This window comes from Benincasa hispida, chromosome 12 (assembly GCF_027475165.1).
Source record: "Benincasa hispida cultivar pf3 chromosome 12, pf3_genome.v1.1, whole genome shotgun sequence".
Taxonomy (NCBI): Eukaryota; Viridiplantae; Streptophyta; class Magnoliopsida; order Cucurbitales; family Cucurbitaceae; genus Benincasa; species Benincasa hispida.
The window spans coordinates 87746640-87771737 of record NC_143489.1 but is presented as its reverse complement, the minus strand read 5'-3'; positions in this window follow the sequence as shown (position 1 = coordinate 87771737).

The window sequence follows — 25098 nt, the reverse complement described above, 5'->3', positions numbered from 1 at the left end:
TAGTTATATTTCACTCCTTAAGTACCACTGATTCCTCTAATGAACAATGCAACATAGTCCAACTATGTGTGAACACCTCTCGAGCCAGGAAAAGGTGTATGGCACCACATCGTTTAAGCCCCGGAATTAGCCCTTAAGGAAGCTATCTATCTATTTACCCCTGCCTCGGGGAAGGAGTGAATGTCATCTTGTGTAGCTGAGTTCCCAGCTCCCAAATAAAATGAATCCCCAAAATGGTAGGTTTGAATCGGTGACCTGGCCACTCGCACCCATACAAATCAAAGGACTTCCCTCAATGGCAGGGGTTCCCAACTTACTCAGGATTGAGGTCATGTTACCTATGGTCATCCTAGTGAAGTGAAGTCTCTGTCATGAATGGTGTTATACAACAAGACGTTAACACTTCGTAGTCAGGTCTTATACAAACTCTTTGTATAGGACGCCCCCGTTCGTATGTACCCAACACGAATTATCAGGATCAGACCATCTGTGACAAGTCACAACACTTGTGACCATTTCACAAAGTGGCCGCATCCGTAGCGTTACCAGGATAAGGTTTCCCTCCTATATCTATATACTACAGACCATTTTGGTTATCACTCAAGACATGATCCACTTGTATGTCACCACATACATGCTTGAGTCACATACAGATAACTAGGGATTTTATGTATTATTGGTTTGTGGTAAAGCAAATAAAACAAGTGAATGAGCAAAATACGAGATGTGAAGTAAATATCATATATTAACAACACAAGCATTCGTACATATTGTTTACAAACTACAGGACACGAGACTCTAGAGCATCAACCCTAACAGTGCTCAATACTGAAATGTTCAAAACAGTAACAACTGTAAAAAGACCAAGACTTTCTCCTAAATAAAATTACCATCTTTGGCATCTAAGGTTATGTCACATCAATCTCAATAGGATTGAGATGTAGGCGAAAAGTGGACTTCTAAATGGTTTAGAAGAAAACTCTTTACTAGTATGTGAGTCATGCCTTAAGGCAAAATGACCAAACGACCTTTTACTGGAAAAGGTTATAGAGTCAAAAAAGCCTTGGAACTTATACATTCTGACCTATGGGTCCGATGAATGTAAGAGCACGAGATGAATATGAATATTTCATCTCTTTCATAAATGATTATTTTAGATTTGGGTTTTTATACCTAATGCAACATAAGTCTGAAGCTCTTGAAAAGTTCAAGGAGTATAAGACTGAAGTTGAAAACTTGTTAGGTAAGAAGATAAAACACTATGATCTGATCATGGTGGAGAGTATATGGACTTAAGATTCCAAAACTATATGATAAAACATGGAATCATGTCCCAACTTTCAGCCCCAGGTACACCTCAGCAAAATGGTGTATCAGAAAGGAGAAACGGACCCCTGTTAGACATGGTTCAGTCTATGATGAGTTATGCTCATCTTTCTTACTCATTTTGGGGATATGCAGTAGAGACTGCGGTTTATTTTTTGAAAAACATTCCCTCAAAAAGTGTTTCTGAAACACCTTTTGAGTTATGGAAAGGTCATAAAGGTAGTTTATGGAACTTCAGGATTTGAGGATGTCCAGCTCATGTGCTAATGGCAAACCCTAAAAAGTTGGAATCTCGTTCAAAAGTGTCCAATTTGTAGGTTATCCCAAGGAAATGAGAGGTGGATAGTTCTATGATCTAAGTGAGAATAAAGTGTTTGTGTCGAAAAATGCTACATTCTTTGAAGATGACCACATAAGGGATCATAAACCATGAAGTAAACTTGTTTTAAATGAGATTTCTAATGAGACAGTTGAGACTTCAACAAGAGTTGTTAGATCAACAAGGGTTATTGATGTCCGTTCATCTAGTCATCCATCTCAAGAGTTGAGATTGCCTTGACGTAGTGGAAGGGTTATGAACCCACCTGTATGTTACATGGGTTTAAAGAAGCCCAAGACATTATATCTAATGATGGTGTTAAGGATCCATTGTCTTATAAGCAAACAATGGAAGATGTTGACAAGGATGAATGAATTAAAGCCATGAATCAAGAAATGGAGTCCATGTACTTCAATTCTTTCTGGGAGCTTGTAGATCAACATGATGGGGTAAAACCTATAGGTTATAAATGGATCTACAAGAGGAAAATAGGTGTAGATGGAAAGGTATAGACCTTTAAAGCTAGACTTGTGACAAAGAATTATACCCAGGTTGAGGGAGTGGACTATGAGAAGAAACTTTCGAACCTGTTGTCATGTTAAAGTTTATCAAGATTCTCTTGTCTATAGCCACATATTATGTAATGATCCGACCCCCTAGGACTTTGGTTAGGCCGTTACTAAAATAAATGCATGTATAGGATTTGAAACGACGCTCAGTAATGTTGAAATAAATGCTAAATAGATAAGAGAAGTTCAAAAGCAATTTATTAAATGCAATTTTTAAAACAATAATAGGGTACCCATAATTCGTAAAGAATATTAAAATATAAAATTAAAATATAAGTTTCAAACAGTAAAACTAGAAATTGAGGGTAAAATAAGGATTCTAAATTTCATGATGCGGAAGCGTAAAAACTAGTCCCAGTGGCTCGATCATGAATTCCACTACACCATCACTGGTGCATCTCTACCCTTACCTGAAACATCAACATAAGAAAGAATGAGTATGAAATACTCAGTAAGTAGCCTCACCACTGGGGTCAGGCTAGGCATCTATGTCCTCTAGATACCCACATATGGCACATAAATACATGAAACAGATAAGAGACTGAGTTTTATCCTATTGTAGTTAAGTATGCCCACAAAACTGGTGAATCTCGAAGGAAACACAAAACTGGTGAATCCCGAAGGAAACACAAAACTGGTGAATCTCGAAGGAACCACAAACTGGTGAATCCCAAAGGAAACACAAAACTGGTGAATCTCGAAGGAAACACAAACTGGTGAATTCCGAAGGAAACACAAAACTAGTGAATCCCGAAGGAACACAAACTGGTGAATCCCGAAGGAAACACAAACTAGTGAATCCCGAAGTAAACACAAAACTGGAGAATCCCGAAGGAAACACAAAACTGGTGAATCTCGAAGGAACCACAAACTGGTGAATCCCAAAGGAAACACAAAACTGGTGAATCTCGAAGGAAACACAAACTGGTGAATTCCGAAGGAAACACAAAACTAGTGAATCCCGAAGGAACACAAACTGGTGAATCCCGAAGGAAACACAAACTGGTGAATCCCGAAGTAAACACAAACTGGTGAATCCCGAAGTAAACACAAAACTGGAGAATTCTGAAGGAAACAAAAACTGGTGAATCCTGAAGGAAACACAAACTGGTGAATCCCGAAGGAAACACAAACTGGTGAATCCCAAAGGAAACACAAACTGGTGAGCATCTAATTAATCAATGAGGATATTCACACAGTCTTAACGTGCTAAGATTCAACATTGTACAGTTCTAAAACATACATAAAAATCCTTGATACCATGGCTTCATCACATACACATATTTCTTAATAACATATTATACATCATCCATGTATAACTTACATCATAAATCTACAACATGCAAGCATGCCTCAACACCAGCAGATCAGACATCGACATATGAAAACACATACTATCACATACTAATGATCAAGCACTTAGGTGTGTATGTAAACAAATCAGAATTCATGCTAGAACATACTTTAATTCAGATCATACTATCAATCAACATGCTAACCTGGCCCGTGGGTAGTTCCAGTGGTAAGATTACTTACCTCAAAGTCAAAAATTATGTCTAAGCGACAAGAAAATTAATTTTCCTCCTAGTTTAGATGGATCTTGAATTAGCCTAAACACAATCCAAATTTACAATTAATAAAAAGAGCTTAGTTCCAGCAACCAAATTAACCAAATAATTCCCAATAATCTTACCCAAAAGCTTGTTGAAACCACAACCAAAATCCTCTTGACAGCACCCTTTTAACTTCGAAGCTTCTCCAAAACTTGATTTTTAAACCCCAAACAAATATGTGTCAATAGGTTGAAGCAGAACACCATTAGCCAATAAATCCAATTAAAATAGCACAATCTTACTCCAAATCCACAAGTTTCGACGACCCTTACTGTTGTCAATACAAACGACAAGAAATTACTGATTCGAAGCACTCTTACGTGACTGTCGAACTCGAGATTCTGGGCGTCGACCTGCAACCCACGGAGAGCAGTGCGGGTTGGCGAGCGATATCGTCGGGATTCGACGATCAGAGGCGCGACTGAGCGTGAATTAAGTGGCGGTGACTGCTTCGTGGTCCAGACGTGTGAAGGAGCGGTGCAACGACGTTCAGATCTGGGCAGTGAAGGGAGGCGATAGCCGAAAGCTAACGTCAGAAATGACTACTCAAGCGCAGATCGGGTCTTGGCAAGGGTGGCGCTGTGCTGAAGGGAAAGGACGATTGAGTGGGTTTCAGTTGGGCAAAAATGGCAAGGGGCTGAGCTTCTGCGGCGACGTGAGGAGAGTGGGCTGGGTCGACTGAAGAGGCGAGGCGGCTGGCTCGCGGAGGACGAGTGACGGAGAGTGGTGGCTGGGCGACGGCTCGAATCGGGGAAGAGGACCTAGGGCTGCTGCACGTGAAAAAAGAGAGGAAGGGAAAGGGAAAGAAAAAGAAAAAGAAAAGAAAAGAAAAGAAAAGAAAAGAAAAGAAAATAATTGAATAAAATAAAATAAAAAAATAAAATAGTAGATTTTATTTTATTTTATTTTATTCTTTTCTTAATCCACATTATTTCTTTAAAATCCCTCCCTTTCCAAAATGGAATTAATTCTTGTCATCAATTTCCAACATAAATAATTTCCAACGTCAATAATTAAATTCCCGCAATTACACTTAAAGTCCAAATTTCCAAAAATGCCCTCCAACTAAACAATTATTGAATTACCAAGGATAACGTTACTGAAATTGCATTATTATATAAAAATGTGCGGGATGTTACATATTATGACTATGAGATATGGCAAATGGACATCAAGACTGCCTTTTTGAATGATAATCTTGAAGAGACCATCTACATGAATCAATTAGAAGGATTCATTGAACAAGATCAAGAGCAAAAGGTTTGCAAGTTTAATCGGTCCATTTGTGGACTGAAACAAACATCTCAATCTTGGGATACAAGATTTGATACTGCGATCAAATCTTATGGCTTTAATAAGAATGTTGATGAGCCTTGTGTTTACAAGAAAATCATCAATAACTCATTAGGTTTCCTCGTGCTGTATATGGATGATATCCTACTCATTAGGAATAATGTAGGTTTTCTGACTAATGTTAAGAAATGGCTAGCTACCAAATTCCAAATGAAAGATTTAGGGGAGGTGCAGTTTGTTCTAGTGATCCAAATTATAAAAGATCGTAAGAATAAAAGGTTGGCCTTGTCTCAGGCATCGTATATTGACAAGATGCTTGTCAAATATTCGATGTGCAATTCCAAGAAGAGTTTATTACCTTTCAAGCATGGAATTGTATTGTCTAAGGAATAGTGTCCTAAGACTCCTCAAGAGGTTGAGGAAATGAGATGGATTCCCTATGCATCAGCTATTGGTAGCCTTTTGTATGCAATGTTATGTACTAGACCTGATATTTACTATGTCGTAGGGATTGTCAGTCGATATCAGTCCAATCCAGGATTAGATCACTGGATGACAGTCAAAATGATCCTTAAGTATCTTTGGAGAACGAGAGACTATATGTATTGGATTTTATGTCCTAAAACTCGTGGTTTGCAAATAATAAAACTTATTCCAAAAATTCAATAAGTTGTTATTAAATATATGAATTGCTTATTTCGTTTTAGAAACAAATCCAATAAACTAAAAGATCCAAGATTAAAATATTAGTAACTAAAAGATCCAAGATTATTATATGAGTACTTGAACTTATTCTACTAGCTCGTAAATGGATTAGCCTTATAGTAGCGTGATAAGTTAATTTGAAACGTTCAAATTAGAATTAAGAAAATTAGTAATTATATGTGATATAATTACTCGTGTAATTTTAGAATTAAATGGAATTGGAGAATTTAGTTAATATTCAAATGATTTAAATATTAAATTCATAAAGGTGGAATTTGTGTAAAATTAATTTACTATTTGATATTAAATTAATTAGAATTAATCAAATTATTTAATTAATTATTTTTTATTAATTTTATTAGAAATTAATAATGTTTTCAATTTTGGAAATCATTTTGTAAATTGGAAACAGAGAAAATGAAAAGTTGGAAAACTCCATTATCTCAACACCATTTCATTTTGAATTTTTCATGAAAAGCATGAGGTGCTCAATTTTGGAAATCATTTTGTAAATTTTATTAGCTCACACCATTTCCACCATTTCTTGATTCAATCTTCCAAAGCATGAGGTGCTCTTCATGCAACCTTCTCCATTGCATTGTTTTCCTGCAATAAATATAGAAGATTGAAGTGGAAATTGTTCATGAAAAATTGTTGCACTTGATGCAATTTTGTTGAAAACTAGTGAGCTTGAAGAAGGTGTTCTTTAAGTTTCTGTAGTGAGTTTCTTCTTCAAATTCTATTCATTCAAGCTTATTTTGAGTCCCACAACTCAATCTAAGGCTCCAAAAGAATATTAGAGAAGACGTTGAGGTGGTTCACAACAAGATTTGGAGAAAATTTGCAGTTGAATTCGAGATTCAAAAGGTTCTATATAGGTATGTTTTGAAACCCTCTTATTATTGTATGAGCATGCTTTATTTATAGTCAAAATTAATGAATTAGAATACTTATTGATCCTTATTGCTCTCGCTATAAGCTGATATACTCCTACAATTGGTATCAGAGCATCTTCTAATCATTCAATTTGGTTTAATCTGGGTGTGGTGGTTGTTTTTCATGAAATATGTGAAAATGGTGCACTAATATGGTTTTCTAAGTTTTGACATTTTTTTCTTTTTCATTCCTTGATTAAATTTGTAATTGGCTTTTATTTGATGTGCTTAGATGTGTACTCGAGAGTCTGTAATTTATTTGGAGTCATTAAAGTTGAAATTAAGTTGTAATTGAAGAAAGAAGTGAAGAAGGCCGAGCTACAGATTTTCATATTGTGAGCTTCTGCTTAGATTTTGAGTTCGAGTGAGATTTCAAGTTTGAGCGAGATTCTGATGGAATTTCGAGCGAGATTTTGAATCAAGTTTTAGTGAGATTTCAAGTTCGAGCGAGGTTCTGATGGAGGTTCAAGCGAGATTTCCTTCGAACAACGAGATTCTAATCAAGTTTGAGCGAGATTTCCAACAAGGAGCGAGATTCTGTTCAACCGAGCGAGATTTTGGTCTGTAGAAAGATTCTTGAACTGATTTGATGAGTTTGACCCATTGACTAAACGAGGACCATTAAGGATTGACTGGTTTGACTGGTTTACTTCATACTCGATTTGATTTAGCTTCAAAAGTGTTTTGGCTGGTCTAGTTCAAATGGTTAACGTCCGGTTCAAGCTGTTTGGGTTTGATTTGGACCTATTCGAGCTGTCTGGAAGCGGTTTGGAGTTGTTTCTTGCTATTTTGTAATATTTAGGCCTTTGTTTGTTTGAAAATACCAAAACTAAAACCATATCAGTATGTGTTTAATTATTGATAAATGTTTGTTATAATTAAATAAATCTTGTATGTGCATATAGTATGCCATGTAGATTTAAAAATCCTACCATAGAAAGCATGTTGCATGCATTAAAAGTATGTTATAAAATGTTATAATATATAGTATGCATGTTTAAGGTTTCTTTTATTTAATATAAATGTTATATTAAATACTGAATGCCTTTGATCTATGTTGTGGATGTTTAGCATGTCTAAAATTTTGTAAGCTATTATAAAATTGGGATAGACATTTAAAATCCATAACAAAGAATAGATGCATGCTCACGTAGTTTAACCACTCGTTTTAATAGTTAAAATTGGTTGTTAAACTTATAAAACTCGGGTTACAAACTCAATCGGTATATAATCCTGTTGAAGACTGGAGGTATTTAAGTTGATGGTCTACGGAACACCTCCTACCTAGGGATTATGGCCGAATTATTGAGTGTTGTTAACCAATTTTATAAGCAATACATGAGCGATATGAGGATTTAAAACTAGTTTCACCTAGACATCGTAAGTTAAATCCAATTAAAATATTATACTTGGATAAACACTTAGACCTAGGTTGTTTAAATTAGCCGAAACAAACCTAAGAAACGTATACCCCGTTTAATCGTTAGAACACTTCAATGGGAGTTTAATAACATATATAATATGCTATTAAAACACTTCAGTGAAAATCAAATAACGTATATGATATGTTAGAACACTTCAGTGGGAGATTAATAAGCATATATGATATGATTGTTTTTATCTCTCACGTCCCTAAGAGTTCACAATCAAAATTCATGTGGCACTTTGTGTCTCCCTGAGAGTGACCTCCATTCGGAAAGTGTTTAGATGAATCGAGATTTTGGTGAATGGGAAAATTGTTCACTTTAAAATCAAATATGATGTTTTGATTTTAAAATTTTCACGTTCTCAAGATGTTCACACCGAAAGGTTCATGCGGCACTTCGTGTCACCCTGGAAGTGACCTTCATTCAGAAAATGTTTGTGTGAATTGATCATGGTGAATGAGGGGAAGCTATTCAATGGAAAATCAGATATACGATATATTGATTTCAATTCTCACGTCCCCAAGTAATTCCCACCGTGAGATCCGTGCAGCACTTCGTGTCACCCTGGGAGTGACCTCCATTTGGAAAGTGTTCGTCATAGATCAAGATCAAAGCGAATGGAGGAAATAGTTCATAGTAAATAGGTGAAGGATATGTGTCAACATATCCTAAGGTCTCTTCTGTTGGTTTGAACCGTGAGATTCCTATGTTGCACCTACTTGTCGTCTTTAAGTCGGCCTCGCTAGTCATTATAACGACGGTTATCCGCTCGGAGGGTTTTAACATAGGATTCGGAACAAGTCAAACTCTAAAAATGGATAATATTTCTAAAGTCGGTTTCAACTTTGACTTTCCAACTTCCGAAGCATCGTTGGGATCGGACTTCTGAGGTTTGAAAACAAAGGGTTACACTTACAGCTAAATAATTAGTAATTTCTGACTAAAAATGGTAGCTAAATGACTATTGGAATATGAGTTATTCTAGAGATAGTGTTTAGTCAAGAATGTCTTGTTGTAGTATCGTTGCAAAAATAATCTTGGGTATATTATTACTTTGCTAAAACTTGATTGGATTTAAAAAGAAATTTACTTATAAAATTTGTTTATATTTCTCAAAATAACAAATTCACTAGTACAATTATTGGCCTCTAAAAAACTGATTGGGGATAATTATGCAACTTGGAAATTGAATATAAAAACTATATTGGTGATAGACGATTTATGGTTCATCTTAACAGAGGATTGTCCTCCCATTCCAAGCTCTAACGCAAACCGAACTGTTTGGTATGCGTACGATAAATGGATAAGGCCAATGACAAAGCCTGTGCCTCTATATCCTCACCAGCATATCTGATGTCTTGGCGAAGATACATGAGGATATAGGTATTGCCAAAGAGATTATGGAATCTCTACGATGGATGTTCGGACAACCGTCCTTCTCCCTAAGGCATGATGCTATTAAGTACGTTTACAACTGTCGTATGAAAGAGGGGGCTCCTGTTAGAGAACATATCCTGGACATGATGGTCCATTTCAATGTGGTGGAAGTAAATGGAGTTGTCGTGAGAGAAGTCAAGTCAATTTTATTCTAGAATCTCTTCCAAAGAGTTTTCTGTAGTTCTGCACGAATGCACTTATGAATAAAATTGAATACAGTTTGACTACTCTTCTGAATGAGCTACAGGCTTACCAGACAATGATGAGAACTAAAGATCTGGAACTGGAAATACACGTTACTACCACTGAGAAGAGAGGAATGTTCTCCAAAAAGTCTGATCTTTTTTCCTTTTTACAGAGTAAGAGTATTCTTGTTAAGAAGAGCAAAGGGAAAGGGAAGAAGAAAACTGTTGTGAGAAAAGGCAAGGCTAACGCTGTAAACAAAAGAAAGTGTTTCCACTGCATCGAGGAAGGGCACTGGAAGAGGAACTGCCCTCAGTACCTTGTTGAGAAGAGAGCAGAGAAAGCAAAACAGGCAAACTAGTTATTGAAGATTGCTAGTTGTCTTCACGTTGACAGGTGGGAGATGTTTTTGTCTGAAGATAATTTTATCAGCTTTTGTTATTGTAATAAAAGTTAGTTAATCTTGTATGTAAATGAAAAAATTGTATATATTTTTTGTTGTAAATAAAATGTTCATTAGCAAAAATTATGTTTTTTCTATCGCATAGCAACTTCTGTTAAGAACCAACCTAGTTAAAAGCCATTTGCAAGTATTCAGATATTTAAAACGGCTAGAAATCAATTAAGGCAAGTAGTTATTTAACCTAAGTGATAAGTTTAGAATACTTGAAGAGTTCAGAGTGTAAAAAACTTGTTTGGTAAAATAAAACCAAAATAATTCGATTAGATCAAAGTATAGAAAGTTTAAGATTTCTAGGTCTATTTGATAGAACAAGAAATCTAGAGAAAAACTATTGCCTTAAATTGTTTTCTCAACATCATTCCATTTATTGGAATATTGTTCAAGATCACCATGTATTATTCGTTTCCATAAAAACTTACATAAATCAATAAAGAGTTATTGAATTCACACTATAAACAAGAGTTGTTTAGACGGGTTAGATGCGTCTTACTCAAAGAATTGAAAGTATCTCAATATAGTGGGAGGAATGTATGACTTCCAAGCCATTATTGAGAAACAAGTGTTGTGAGAATAAGATTCATTCCCCATATAGTTTAATAAGAAGTCTATTGTACACTAACATGTTTACAATGATTCTCTCGACTAAAGTGTTTGAGAATCACCTAGTAAGACTAGGAATACCAGATGAATTACCTAGGCAAGTGGGGAAAAAATCGGGTATGAGATACCGTATGGTAAACCATGGGTATGTGATGCCCTAGTTTATTGTATTTCTCTGTGAAACTCAGAAACTCAGTTTTATATATTCGGATATATAAGTTACCACTGGAGTTTTAGTCCAAGTGGGAGTTTGTTGGGTTTTATGTCCTAAAACTCGTGCTTTGTAAACAATAAAACTTATTCTGAAAATTCAATAAGTTGTTGTTGAATATATGAATTGCTTATTTCGTTTTAGAAATAAATCCAATAAACTAAAAGATCCATGATTATTACATGAATACTTAAACTTTATGTAGAGACATAAAAATGGATTAGGTCGAGTAAATAGTCAAAATGATTATAGTATATAAATGAGGTTGGGTGCCTTATTCTGGTAACACTATTGGATGCGGCCCACTCTGCAGTTGTTACAAAGAGTTGTAAAGTGCTACAAACGACATGATCCTAATTCGTACATATAATGATATAAGAAGTGGGGGAGTCCTGTGCAATGAGTTTTTACAAGATTGGACCATGAAATTAGTCACTCTTACTTTATAACGTTGTTTACAGTTTATGACTAACTATTTAAAAGCGATGACCTAGGTAACTTGACCTTAATCCTGAGCTAACTATGAACTCTTGTTTATTCGGGATTATCCTTGGATTTGCATAGGTGAGGGTTGGATCAGCAACGCTAGCTCAATAAACCTCCATTTCAGGGGTAAGACCGGGTAGATAGCTGGGAACATAGGGTGTAAGATGGAATTCACTCCTACCCGCTTTCAGGGATAGTAGAGAGGTTGTTCCCTTATGTCACACCCCACCCCGAGCCCGCCTTTTGAGCCCGAGGAGAAGCGTGAGGGACTGTAGATACCACATTTTTGTGATACCTACTGGTCATCTGAACCTCTTTACTACACTCAGTAAACTTTAAGTCAAGAAGATAACAACAACTGATTAAGTAGGCCCATTCTATTATAGCAATGTATGTTTATACAACTCAAAGACTTAACTACGAAGTTTACAACCACCACTCTTAAAATCCTCTAAAAGTGTGACTGTGCCTTGTGGTAGATCTTGACCTTAGCAGCACCCTAGAACTTCTCATATTTCGCTACTTGGGAAGAAAAATATTTCAAAACGGGGTGAGCTTGCTAGCCCAGTGAGTGACAAGAAAATTGATTCTTATGCAAAATAAGTACCGGCATGCCTTAGGTACTTTTGCCCAAATACCTTCTCAATGTCCTTCAGTATCGAGCTTCTCGGATACCTTCTCAAATGTCCTTCGATATCGAGTTTCAAGTAAAACTAGTCATATAATGACTTTTTTTAAAAAAGATAGAAAACATGTCTTTATCTGAAAGATCTTTCTTTAGAACATGTTTTCTTTAAAATTTTTTAAATATTTAGTCACTCACCTTGGTCGTTTAGGAACCTTTCTCTCTAGAAGTTCCTTGATCTTCCCGGGCTCCTCTTTTGAACCCTAAATTCCATATTCAATTTTAAGCTCAGATTACTCATAATTCTAATCCTTGTTCCGAGATACTTCCTTCTACAAACATGCTCTAAAATGTCTCAGAAAGCTAACCTTAAAATCTTAGCTTAGAAATTTTTGTGGTTTGGCTGGAATTCTCCAAACATCAAGACTGGCTCAAGCTTAACCGATAGCTCGACCCTTCTGTATTTTCCTCACTCTCTAGCCCGATTCCTTGGAGCTTATTCTCCAGAAGCCCTACTCTGAAAACTAGACTCTTATAGCTTTTAGGTGGCTTTAGAATTACTCCAAACACACGAGTAGTTTGGTAGAACTTCTCATCCCAAATTGATGCTAGTTCCAAACCTTACTGTCCGACTGCATCTCCTCCTCTTGGAATCTCTTGACCAACGCATGGTTTCGCTACCAACACATGCATTCTTTCATCATCGCATAGTCTCCTCACAATCGGCCCTCATACACTCTTCCTAATTTCCTTTGAAGAGAATTTGAGATATGATCTGAAGAGAAGCCTTTGGCTTTATTTATAGGCGTCCAAAGTTTCTCCAAGGCCGACACCTCTTGCTTGGCTGCATGTCCAAACGTCCTTTCTTCCCTAAGCCAACATAGCTCTTTGCCACCTCTAGCTTGAAGTGTTAGCTTCTCCTTTATCCAGCTCACCCTAATCGGTTTGCAAGCTCTTTGGTGCATCCACCTCCTACTTTGAGTTGTCCTTCTCATGCACACTTCCTTTGCATGAAGTCCACCTCCTACTAATCTTAACTTAACCCTTTCCTAGTTAACCATCATCAGCTCATGGCTTCCTTATCAATGCATCACTTGAGCCATACTAAACTCAAGACATTGTAAGTCCTTGGCCGCATATCCTTCTCTTTCGCATGGCTTACCTTTGGCTCATGCACTCAACTAGGATTATGACCAACACTCTTCCAACGCATACTATTACTCAAACCTTGTCCTATGCGCTCACATGCCCTCGGATGTCCTTAGCACATAGCACATCACTAACGCATAACAACCTTTGGATCAAGCTACGTCTTAACTCAACGTCTCATGGTATATCTTACCATCGTCTTGCCCCTTACTAATGCATCTCTTATGACTAACACTAGCATGTCCTTGTTGCTTACCAACGTCCCTAGTCTCTTGCTCAAGACCGACGCAAGCTAACCTCATACTTATGTACCGCCAACCTTAGCAATGCAAAGACATTTCACCATGCATCCACCATGGCTTGTCCTATCACCTAGCTCATCGTCTAACTCTTCCGTTCATCACCTAGCTCATCGTCTAGTAATAATGTCGCTCATCATCCAACGCACAACACACTGATGCCCATTGTGTAGCGCTGACGCCCATCGCTAGAGCATCATGGCTAATGTCTGGCGCCTATGCCCATCACATAGCGCCATTGCCCAGCGTCATCGTCTAGCACTGATGCTGATCATGCAGTGCCAATGCCCCATCACTTAAATCTATCACCCATTGCATAGCTATTGTTTAGTGCAACTCTCTGCATCGTCTAGTGTCGCACAGTGCTGCACGATCGCCTACCGCATCGCTTAACTCCATGCATTTGCTAAACGATCGCCTACCTCATCGTGTAGCGCCACTCATTTGCTACATGATCGTTCAGTGCCCTCTCATTACTACACGATTGTCCAGCGCACGCACCTCTAACGCCTAATGCCCATGTCTGCGCAACTTGAGGCTGCCACATGCTTTGCTAACCTCTCAAGATATTGGCTGCCGCATGCTTGTCCATGCATAGCCTTTCCTCTCGGCCACCCTTTGGCTTCCCTCAATGCCCAAATAACCTCTCAAACTTAGCCATTTTCTAGCCTCCAATGCATGGTTCTTTTTGGATTCATACTTAACCAAATTTTCACTAGTTAAGGCTTATCTCAAAGCTACTAAACAATCTATTTAAACACTTGGAATTTTCCTTCTCTTTAACATAGGATTTAACTTACACTTAGTTAATTCCCTTAGTTTCCTACTTAAGTGAGGAAATTGAAATCCAGGTTTCACACCTTAAGTTCTACCTCCGAGTCTTGAACAAGGGGTCCTACCCTCTCATTGGCCTGAGAGGGACTCGGTTTGTTGATCGGATCACAAACCAATTATTCATTAAAGAATCAGTGGGACATAAGGAACAATAGGTAATCTTAGGGGTAAAACAGACATTTGACCCAACTATTATTATGAAAAACCTGTGAAGAGTTAACTTACTAATCATGGTTATATCGTGGACATAATATATCTACAGTGAAAGGAGTGCAACTATGAACTTTAGTGAAGTGACCCATTAGTTAACGAATGAGGGTTAATTTGGTGTAAAGAGTTTAGCCAATTAATTTCGGATCTTTGGAGCCCATGATCTATAGGTCCACGAGGTCCCCCTACTAGCTGGTAAATGGATTAGCCTTAGAGTAGTGTGATAAGTTAATTTGAAACGTTCAAATTAGAATATTAATCATCAATTGCATGCTTGTAGCAAATCTATCTAATTCACCTTTCCAGGTAGGTTCCCAGGTAGGGGTATTTCATTTCCGTCAGCTTAAATACCCCAGCCTAGCCAGAACCTAGCTTAGACAAAAGGTCCCTTGTAGATATATTTGCTACAAAATTTAATCTTTTATTGAAATCAATTTAATCCTATTAAACCGATTTAAAAGATTAATCTAATTTCTAGGCTATTAGAAATTTGTGAACTTAGGTCTATCTCAATCATATTTTAAAACTATTTTAAAAAATGATTTTACCTAAGTTTGCATGTATTGATTTTAATTTTTAATTTCACTTATTTATAACTCTTATAAGGTAAATGAAACAAATTAAAACCGACATTGCAAGCATTGACATACTTTATAAAATTACAACGTTTATAAGATTACCTAAAGTAATGTCATGCATCAAGCAATGTTCATTCATTACTAATATATAACATTTATATAACTAAGTAATAAACTATGTTATAGCATACATTCCATACAACCATTCAACCTTATATTATAACACTTATAATGTAAGTGATGCATAGATATGCTATAAGGCATGCATACATATACTATAACTCTTATATTATATGATGCATGAGCATGTTTTTGTAATTTAAATCATGCATATTCATATATTATAACACTTATAATATAAAATGATGCATGAAAATAAATGCATAACCTATGGTGGGTTTTAAAAACTATATGGCATACATTATAACATATAATAAAAACATACATCACATGTATATTTATACTAACAGTTGATAGACTGGGATAGAAAATCTCCAAACAAGAAAATAAAAGGCTAACTATTACAAAATTGAGTCAACCAGATCGAAACAAGTGAATCGAGTATTAAACTGCTCGTCTTGAACTGCTCAACAAAGAACACATTGCAGTTGATCGTGTAGCAAACACCTGTGCATCGAGCAACTATGCGATGAGCGTGCAACACTATGTGATCGCGTATGCAACACTATGCGATCGTGTAGCTAATGACTATGCGATAAGCATGATAGTCTACTCGATCGTATAGCACACAAGCATTCGTCGAGTATCAAATACTAGGCGATCACATAGCTAATGACTATGCGATGAGTAGGATAGTTTACGCGATCGTGTAGCACACAAGCTTGCATCGAGTATCCAATACCGCATGATCGTCTAGCAAGCGAGCGCCGATGCGATCATTTAGCCAACACAACATGATCGTGTAGCAAACTCTACATGATCGTGTATCATTAGCTATGCGATCATTTAGCAAATGCTATACGATCGTGTTGCAAAATTTACACGATTGCATAACAAAAGCTATTTGATCATTTAGCTCTAGCTATACATGCAATAACCTCTGTTTTGTCTTCTCCATTGAAACTCCAATCTGCAACCCTTCTTTGAAGCTTCACAAGCGACTCAAAACTAACAAATACAAACTCAATTGCAATATAATGCCCAAAAATGCAGGGGCCCTTTACAAACCAAATTTTTAAATTTAAAGAAAGCTTGAAAGTGAGATTTCTATCCCGAAACATCCATCAACAATACGTCCACAAACATGTATCTCATAAATGTAATGCAGATTATAAAACCCACAATTATTGTAAATAATTCAATAACGAATGGAATTTGGAATCACAAGCCTACAACCTAGCTTTGATACCAAATGAAGGAAACTCAATATGAGGAGAACCTTAAGCCGAAGCGGATCGACCAAATTCCATTAATTATTGAATACAAAATTTATAGTAAACATTCAAATAGATATGCATTCAAAATTAAATTACAGCATGCTTTTACAAAGAAAATAGGTTTCAAGAAACTTCACCTTTGAAGAACCTTTCTTCAAAAAATCCCTCGTACAAGCCACGAACGGAACTCCTTCCTCATGGATCTTCTTCTTCACGCACGGACACCACCAGTCGAGAACCCTTTGTATTCTCTTTTGTGATTAAAGGATTTAAGTAAGAGTTGTGGACTTTGCTTGAATCCTTGGAAGAGGGAAAGATAAAGAGAGGAGGAGAGAGAAGATTGTTCAGAGAACTCTTCTTTGTGTCAGAATTGAGGAAGAAGATGATTTTTTTTTCAACCAACTTGAATTCTATGTTAGTCATTGAGAGAATAATGGAAGGGGGTTATAACTCCTTCCCTTTTATCAATTTTAAATAAATTAATAAGATAGAATATATATATATATATATATATATAATAACTACTTTATTATATATATACACTATATGTTATATAAAATATAACATATAGCCTATAGTTGTATATTGCATCAAATACAAATAAACTATAGATTTTATTCTCTCTCAACTATACATGGAATTTAATATAAATCACATTTATATTAAATCTACTTATATGAATCTCATCCATATAAATGATATTTGGATCATATCCAAATGTTTTATTCCTTTCAATATAAATCATATTTGTATTTAATTACATGAATCTCATTCATATAATTGGTATTTGAATCATATTCAAATTCCTTTCGTGTATAATGTATCAAATTCCTTTCATATATAATGTATTAAATTCCTTCATATATAATGTATCAATTAATTTGAACACTTTAAATTAATCCAAAGATTAAATCCCTGTTGAACTATAGTGGAGGCCTTATGGACTTGTAGATTGAAGCTCCAATGGTACTCGGATAATTAATTAAACTCTTTAACTAAATTACCCAACATCTGTTAACTGTCGGTCACTTTACTAAAGATTGACAGCTGCACTCTTTGCACTACAGATAAATTTCTGTGTCCATTAGATATAAGCAATCAACAGTATGATGACCCTTCACAAATTGCTCGTAAGTACAACTAGACCAAAATACCGTTTTGCCACTACAGATAAATTTTTGGGTCAGGAGAGGGTGTGTCCACTATGTTCCAGACCCGAAATCAAGCTGTAAGGAAGCAATTTATCTACTTTCCCCTGCATTGGAGAATGAGTGAATTTCGTCTTGTGTAGCTGAGTTCCCAACTCCCTAGTCAGACGAATCCTCAAAATGGTAGGCTTGTTAAGTTGGCAATCTGGCCATTCTCACCCATACAAATCAAAGGACTGCCTTTATGAACAGGAGTTCACAACTTACTCAGGATTCAGGTCATGTCACCTATAGTCATCCTAGTGAAATGTAAGTCTCTATTATTGACGATGTTATATAAAGAGACTAATCATTTCGTGTTATAAAAAGGCACCACTCACTGGGCTTATTAGCTCACGCTTTTCCAAATGTTTTCTTCTGTTTCCCTCCCTCCCCCACCCCCAGGTTGCAAAGCGAAGCGTTCAGGAAGGAGTCTACAACCACCAAAACACCAGGACTTGATAATTTCTCAGGCCATGGCTCGGATCATGTAATAGAAGAATATAGGAAAATTTAGCTAAATGTATGAAATTAGATGGTTATTGTAAACATGTTAAGGTTTTTAATAGATAAAGGGAGAAATGTTAAATCAAAATATTGTCTTGGAATGGTACTAGTATGTCTTCATGCTCTCTTCAAGTCTTGGGCTAAGACTAGGGAAGGGGGTGACAAGATCAAATGAAGAAATGTGTAAAACTGCCATCCTTTAGGGAGACACTCCCAGGGTGCCTAAGGTGATACGCAGTAACTTTATTCAACCTAACGAGGGAAACCGAGGGATATGTTGTCGCACTTCCCGCTCCCACTTACTATGAACATTCTCTCCATCCACCTTCATATTGACCTACCCAAACACCATCCGTTGGGGGGACACACCAAAAGTGTCGTGAGGCCAAGGATAGATCTCACGGTGTGGACTATTTAGGAGAAAAGTGAAAGGTTTAAGTGAAGCATCTTATGCCCCAAGTACCTCCCACTGAATGTTCTACCTAGGGATTCATTAACCTAGACAATCCGACTACTGATTTTAGTCTAAGTTCTCTTTTTAAACTCTGCTCACAAAAACGTTTGTTTATGAGATATAAACAAGTTCAAGTAGTCACATTTAAACACTTTAATGGACTGTCCTTAACTTGCATGCATGCATCAAATCTATCTAATTCACCTTTCCAGGTAAGTTCCCAGGTAGGGGTGTTACGTTTCCGTCAACTTAAATACCCCAGCCTAGACAGAACCCGCCTTAGACAAAAGGTCCCTTATAGATAGATTTGCTACACTTTAACCTTTTATTAGCCAATTTAATCCTATTAAACTGATTAAAAGATTAAAGCCTTAGGATTGCTAATCGTATTAGAACCATGATCTTAAGTCTATGTGCTCCAAGGTTTTAAACATTTTAAAACCATGAATTAAACCTAAGTGAGCATGCATGTCTTTCTTATTTCTTTTAGTTCTAATTTCTCTTTAACTTTTAAAAAGAAACAACTAAAACCATTGCCCACAATGAGGCATTTTACAACATTTATAAAATAACCTATGTGTCATGCTTCATGCAATGTCCAGTCATTACTATATATAACTTTTATATAATGCGTAACAACCAAGCAAACATGCTACCATTCACCCTTATACTATAACATTTATAATATAAAGATGATGCATGTCAATGCTTTTTATGCATTCATAACTATAACTCTTATATTATATGATATATGAGCATGCTCTTACATAATTAAAATCATGCTTCTCTAAATTATAACAATTGCAATAAAGAGATCATGCATGACCATTGCAAAATCTAAGGTGGGATTTACTATATGTGCATACCATATGACATATAAAACATACATCGCATGTAATAAATAAAGGATTAATGGACCGGGATGAACTTTTACACAAAAAAAAGGGGAATGAAAAACCCTATCTATTACATTTTTCATCGAGTAAACCAGTTCACAGGCGAACCGAGTCTTGAATCGCCAGGAGGTCTTCATCATGTAGCAAACTTCAGTAGGTAGACGATTGTTTAGTGCGCACTAGATGATGGGAACATAAGATAATGATCGCGTAGACGACGACGAGGTTGTGAAGCCTGATCGTCCATGCGATCATGTAGCACGACGACAGGTACGATTTACCTTGAGTTACTAAGTGATCGTTTAGTCAGTTACTAAGCGATGAAGTTTGCTGACCTAAACCATCATCTAGCGCACGCGCTTTAAATGATACGCGAGCGTCTCATCGTCTAACCGATGCGTGCAACTTGGTAAACGATTTACCTTGCAATGCTAAGCGATCATTTAGTCAGTTACTAATCGATGAATCTTGCTGACCTAAACAATCGTCTAGCGAGGGCGCGTTTTAAACAATACTCATCGATCGCTTGCCCGATCATCAACACGATGCGACCAACTCTTGATCGCATCCCCATCGCTTAACCGATGCGTTCAACTTTGATCGCGTACTCCTTTATCTTTACGATGCGATGGATAGCGATCATGTAGAACTTCTTCTGCACGATGCGATCAACCCTAGATCGCCTCCTTCCTCAAAGAGTTGCAACGCTTGCCCAGAACTTCGATGAGTGACTCAAAACATCAAACAAACTTTGAATACAGACTCGATAATGATTATTTGTGCCCAAAAAATGCAAGGGCCTTTACAAACAACCTCAAATGTAAAAGGATTTAAACAAACCAAGGCTATTCATCCCAAAAACATCCATTAATCTGGTATATCCACAGCAGATTTAACAATTAAAACAGCGTAGAAATGAACCCACCATGGCTGTATATGTTATTTCGTTGCAATAGATGAAATCGGAGTATCAGTAACCTAGCTCTAATACCAATTGAAGGATCTCATACCAAGAGTTCCATGAGCGGGTTCAAATCGCTCCGATTTCACAGTGACCGAAATACAAAAGATATACATTCAACACATACAGTTATGCACATTAATCTAATTATCGGCATGCTTAGAACACAATAAGTAACAGGGAAAGGGTTCATACCAGTTGAAGACTCTCTTCGAACTTCTGAACCCAATGCAACGGAAACCCTCCAACAGATCTACCAACACCTAATGGGTATGTCGACTGCAACAGCATAATCAGTACAAACATGAACATTGCAGCAAGGACGACACCATTACTAATAAAAGGTTTGTGGTAAAGCAAATAAAACAATTAATCGAGCAAAATACAAGATGTGAAGTAAATATCATATATTAACATCACAAGTGTTCGTACATACTGTTTACAAACTATAGGACACGAGACTTTAGGGCATCAACCCCAACAAAGGCTGGGTATCTTATCCTGATGACACTACGAATATGGCCCGTTTTATAGGTGTTACAAGTGTTGTAAAGTGTTACAAATGATCTGATCTTGATCATTCATGTAGAGACATGTGAGTGGGGATATCTTATACAAAGAGTTTGTATAAGACCGAACCATGAAATGATTAGTCTCTTTATATAACGTCGTTAATAATAGAGACGTACATTTCACTAGGATGACCATAGGTGACATGACTTGAATTCTGAGTGAGTTGTGAACTCCTGCTCATAAAGATAGTCCTTTGATTTGTATTGGTGAGAGTGGCCAGATTTCTAACTCAATAAGCCTACCATTTTGAGGTTTCGTCAGACTAGGGAGCTGGGAACACAGCAACATGAGATGGAATTCACTCCTTCCTCAATGTAGAGGTAAGTAGATAAATTTCTCCCTTAAGGGCTGATTCTAGGGCTTGAACATAATGGCCACACCCTCTCCTGACCCGAGAGGGACTTGGTCATAGTTAGACTATGACTTATTGTTCATTAGAGAGATCAGTGGTACTTAAGAAATTAGATGTAACTATAGGGGCAAAACGGTAATTTTGACTTAGCTGTACTTACGAGCAATTTGTGAAGGGTCATCACATTGTTTATTGGTTATATCCAAAAGACACAGAAATTTATCTGTAGCATAAGAGTGCAGCTGTTGGTCTTTATTGGAATGACCGGCAGTTAATGGATCTTAGAATTTAATTAAAGAGTTTAATTAATTATCCAAGTACCGTTGGAGCTTCAATCTATAGATCAATAAGGTCCCCTCTATAGCTCAATATGGATTTAATTGAGAATTAATTTAAAGTGTTCAAATTAATTGAGGGAATTAATTATATATGATATAATTAATTAAACTAATTATATATGTGATATAATTAATATAATGTATTTGATACATTATAATATAAGGTAATATGAGAGGAATTTGAATATGATTCAAATCCTAATTATATGAATGAGAGTCACGTAATTAAATTTAATATAAATGTGATTTATATTAAATATCATAAATAAGTTGAGAGGAATGAAATATTTAGATATGATTCAAATATCAATTATATGAATGAGATTCATATAAATGAGTTTACTATAAATGTGATTTATATTAAATGTCATGTATGGTTGAGAGAAAATGCATCTATAGGTTATATTGTATTTGATACAATATGTAACTATAGATTATGTGTTATATGGGGTATAACATATAGTTTATATACATATAATAAAGTTGTTATTGTATGTATAATTATTATTAATTTAATTTTATTAAATTAATATTAATTAATTAAAGGACTCCCTCCCCCTAATTTTTCTCAGCCAAATACGTGATGAGAGGGGTTAGGGAAGGGATGGTGCAAAAAAATTCATTTTCCTCCTTAAAACATTGAGAGTGTTCTCTCTGAAAAATGAAAAGAGAAGAAAAGTTCTTCTCCTCCCTCTCCTTCTCTTTATCTCTTTCCCTCTTCCAAAACCCCTAAGGCAGAGCCTACACCTCCTGCCATTCTCAATCTCTGAGGAGAATACGGAAGGCTCTGTTTAGTGATCTCCCTTTTGGGGAAGGAGATTCGTTTATGACTTGTTCGAGAGATTCTTGAAGAATAGTCTTCAAAGGTAAAAGTTTCTGAAACCCTAAGTTTTCCTTTATTATTGCATGCTATAATTTATGTAAATGTATATCTTGTTCTTGATTTACTGTAAAAATTACATTAAATGAAAAATGAATTTGAGACAATCTTGCTTCCCCTCAAGGTTCTCTCCTCATAGAGTTCCTTCACCTATAGGTATTGTTTTTGCACATAGATCATAGAAAAATGTACATAACTCAACAACAACAGTAGACACATTTTTTTTTTAAGTATGCTAGAACACCAATTGGAAGAAGCCTTTGAAGTAGAACGTGAGAGTCGTGAGTTTTTAGTCTCCATAATTTTCCATCTTTCTCACTCGCACATCTTGATATATTTGATACAAACCCATAAGGAAATTTGATTGATTTCATCCACTTATAGAATGCAACCTTGTCATTAGTAGTCAATGTGTATGCAGCGTGTGGTTTTATAACTCTATCCCCTACCTTTTACAGGTGTAGTTCTTTTCGTATATTTGGATCTTCTTGTTGGGATTGGTGTCCTAATTCTCCCGGAGTCTCGCAGTTTGTAAACACTGTACACGTTGTTATAAATATAATAAGAGTTATTTTATTTTGTATTTACTTATATCCAATAAACAAAGCTCCATGGTTATTGTATAAAAACTTAAGCATGTATATGAGATATACAAGTGGATCATGACTTAAATGGTAACCTAAAAAGGTATGTAGTATAAGGCTTAAGGATATCTGATCCTATGACACTACGGATACAACCCACTTTATAGAGGTTTACAAGTGTTGTGAACTACTATAGATGGTTGATCCTGACCATTCATGTGGAGACATGCAAACGGGGGTGTCTTATACAAAGATTTTGTATAAGATCGGACCACGAGATAATTCGTCTCTTTATATAATGCCATGATACTTTAGACTTACATCTCACCTAAACGACCGTAGGTGACATGACCTTAATCCCGAGTGTTTTGGGAACTTCTACCTTTGAGGGCGGTTCGGTAATTAGTATGGGTGAGAGTGGCCAGATTGCCAACTCAACAAGCCTACTTTTTTGTAGATTTATCTGATTGGGGAGATGGGAACTCTGTTACACAAGATGGAATTCACTCCTTCCCCGAAGCAGAGGTAAGTAGATAGATTGCTTCATTTAAAGGCTAATTCCAGGTCTTGAACATAGTGGCCATAACTTCTCTTTGGAAGAGAGGACCCAATCATAGTAGGACTATGACTTATATTCATTAGAGGAATCAGTGGTACTTAAGGAGTTAGATGTAACTACCGGGGCAAAACGGTTAATTGGCCTAGTTATATGTACGAGCGATCTGTGAAGGGTTATCGCACTGTTGATCGATTGATATGGACACAAAATATATCTGTAGTAAGGAGAATGCAACTGTCGATCTTTAAAGTGCCCGACAGTTAACGGATGGTAGTTTTTATGGCTAAAGAGTTTAGTTAGTTATTCACATACCGTTGGAGCTTCAAGCTACAAGTTCATAAGGTCCCATTGGTAGCTCAATGGATTCAAGTTGAGAATCAGTTCTTAGGGTTGATTTGAAATGTTCAAATTGACAAGAGAAAATTCAATTATATATAATATAATTGGTGTGATGTATGAGATACATCAAGTGGAGGATTCATGTAAATATGATTTACATTAAGTACCATAAAATAGAAAAAGAACTATGGTTTCTATGTTTCATGAGATGAATATTAAAACTATAGGTTATAAATATAATATGGTAAGTTGGTTATCATATATATTTATAATAATATTAATTATTTGATAGTTATCTCTTTTTCTCTAATAACCAATTGAGTGGGAGGTTATTGGTAGTTTTATGATAACTATGAGATAAAAGGGAAAATATTTTTCTAAATTTAGGAGAGTTGCTTAATTCGGAAAGAACTCACAGATTGCTATCAAGTGAAAGTGTTTCACTAAACGATAGCTCATAGAGAGACTAAACGATCATGAAATATTACTATACGATAGTTCACTCAGCTGGTCTAGCTAAACGATTGCAGGGCATTATCTATATGATAGGTTGCCTTCTTCTACATGGTTGAGCATTCGTCTATACGATAGACACTTCTCATCTCCCACTTGCTCAATCGTTTACTTCTTTTCCATTTTTTATCACGTTTCTTTGGATGTTTACTAAGCACAGAAAAGTTTAACAAGTTCACCTCTCGTAAGATATTTTATCCATACATGAAAACTAGAGGAGGTCTACATTCCACTTTTCCATCATATTGTTTGCTTTTACGCCAACTGTGATTATTTGGAAGCTAATGTTAATACTC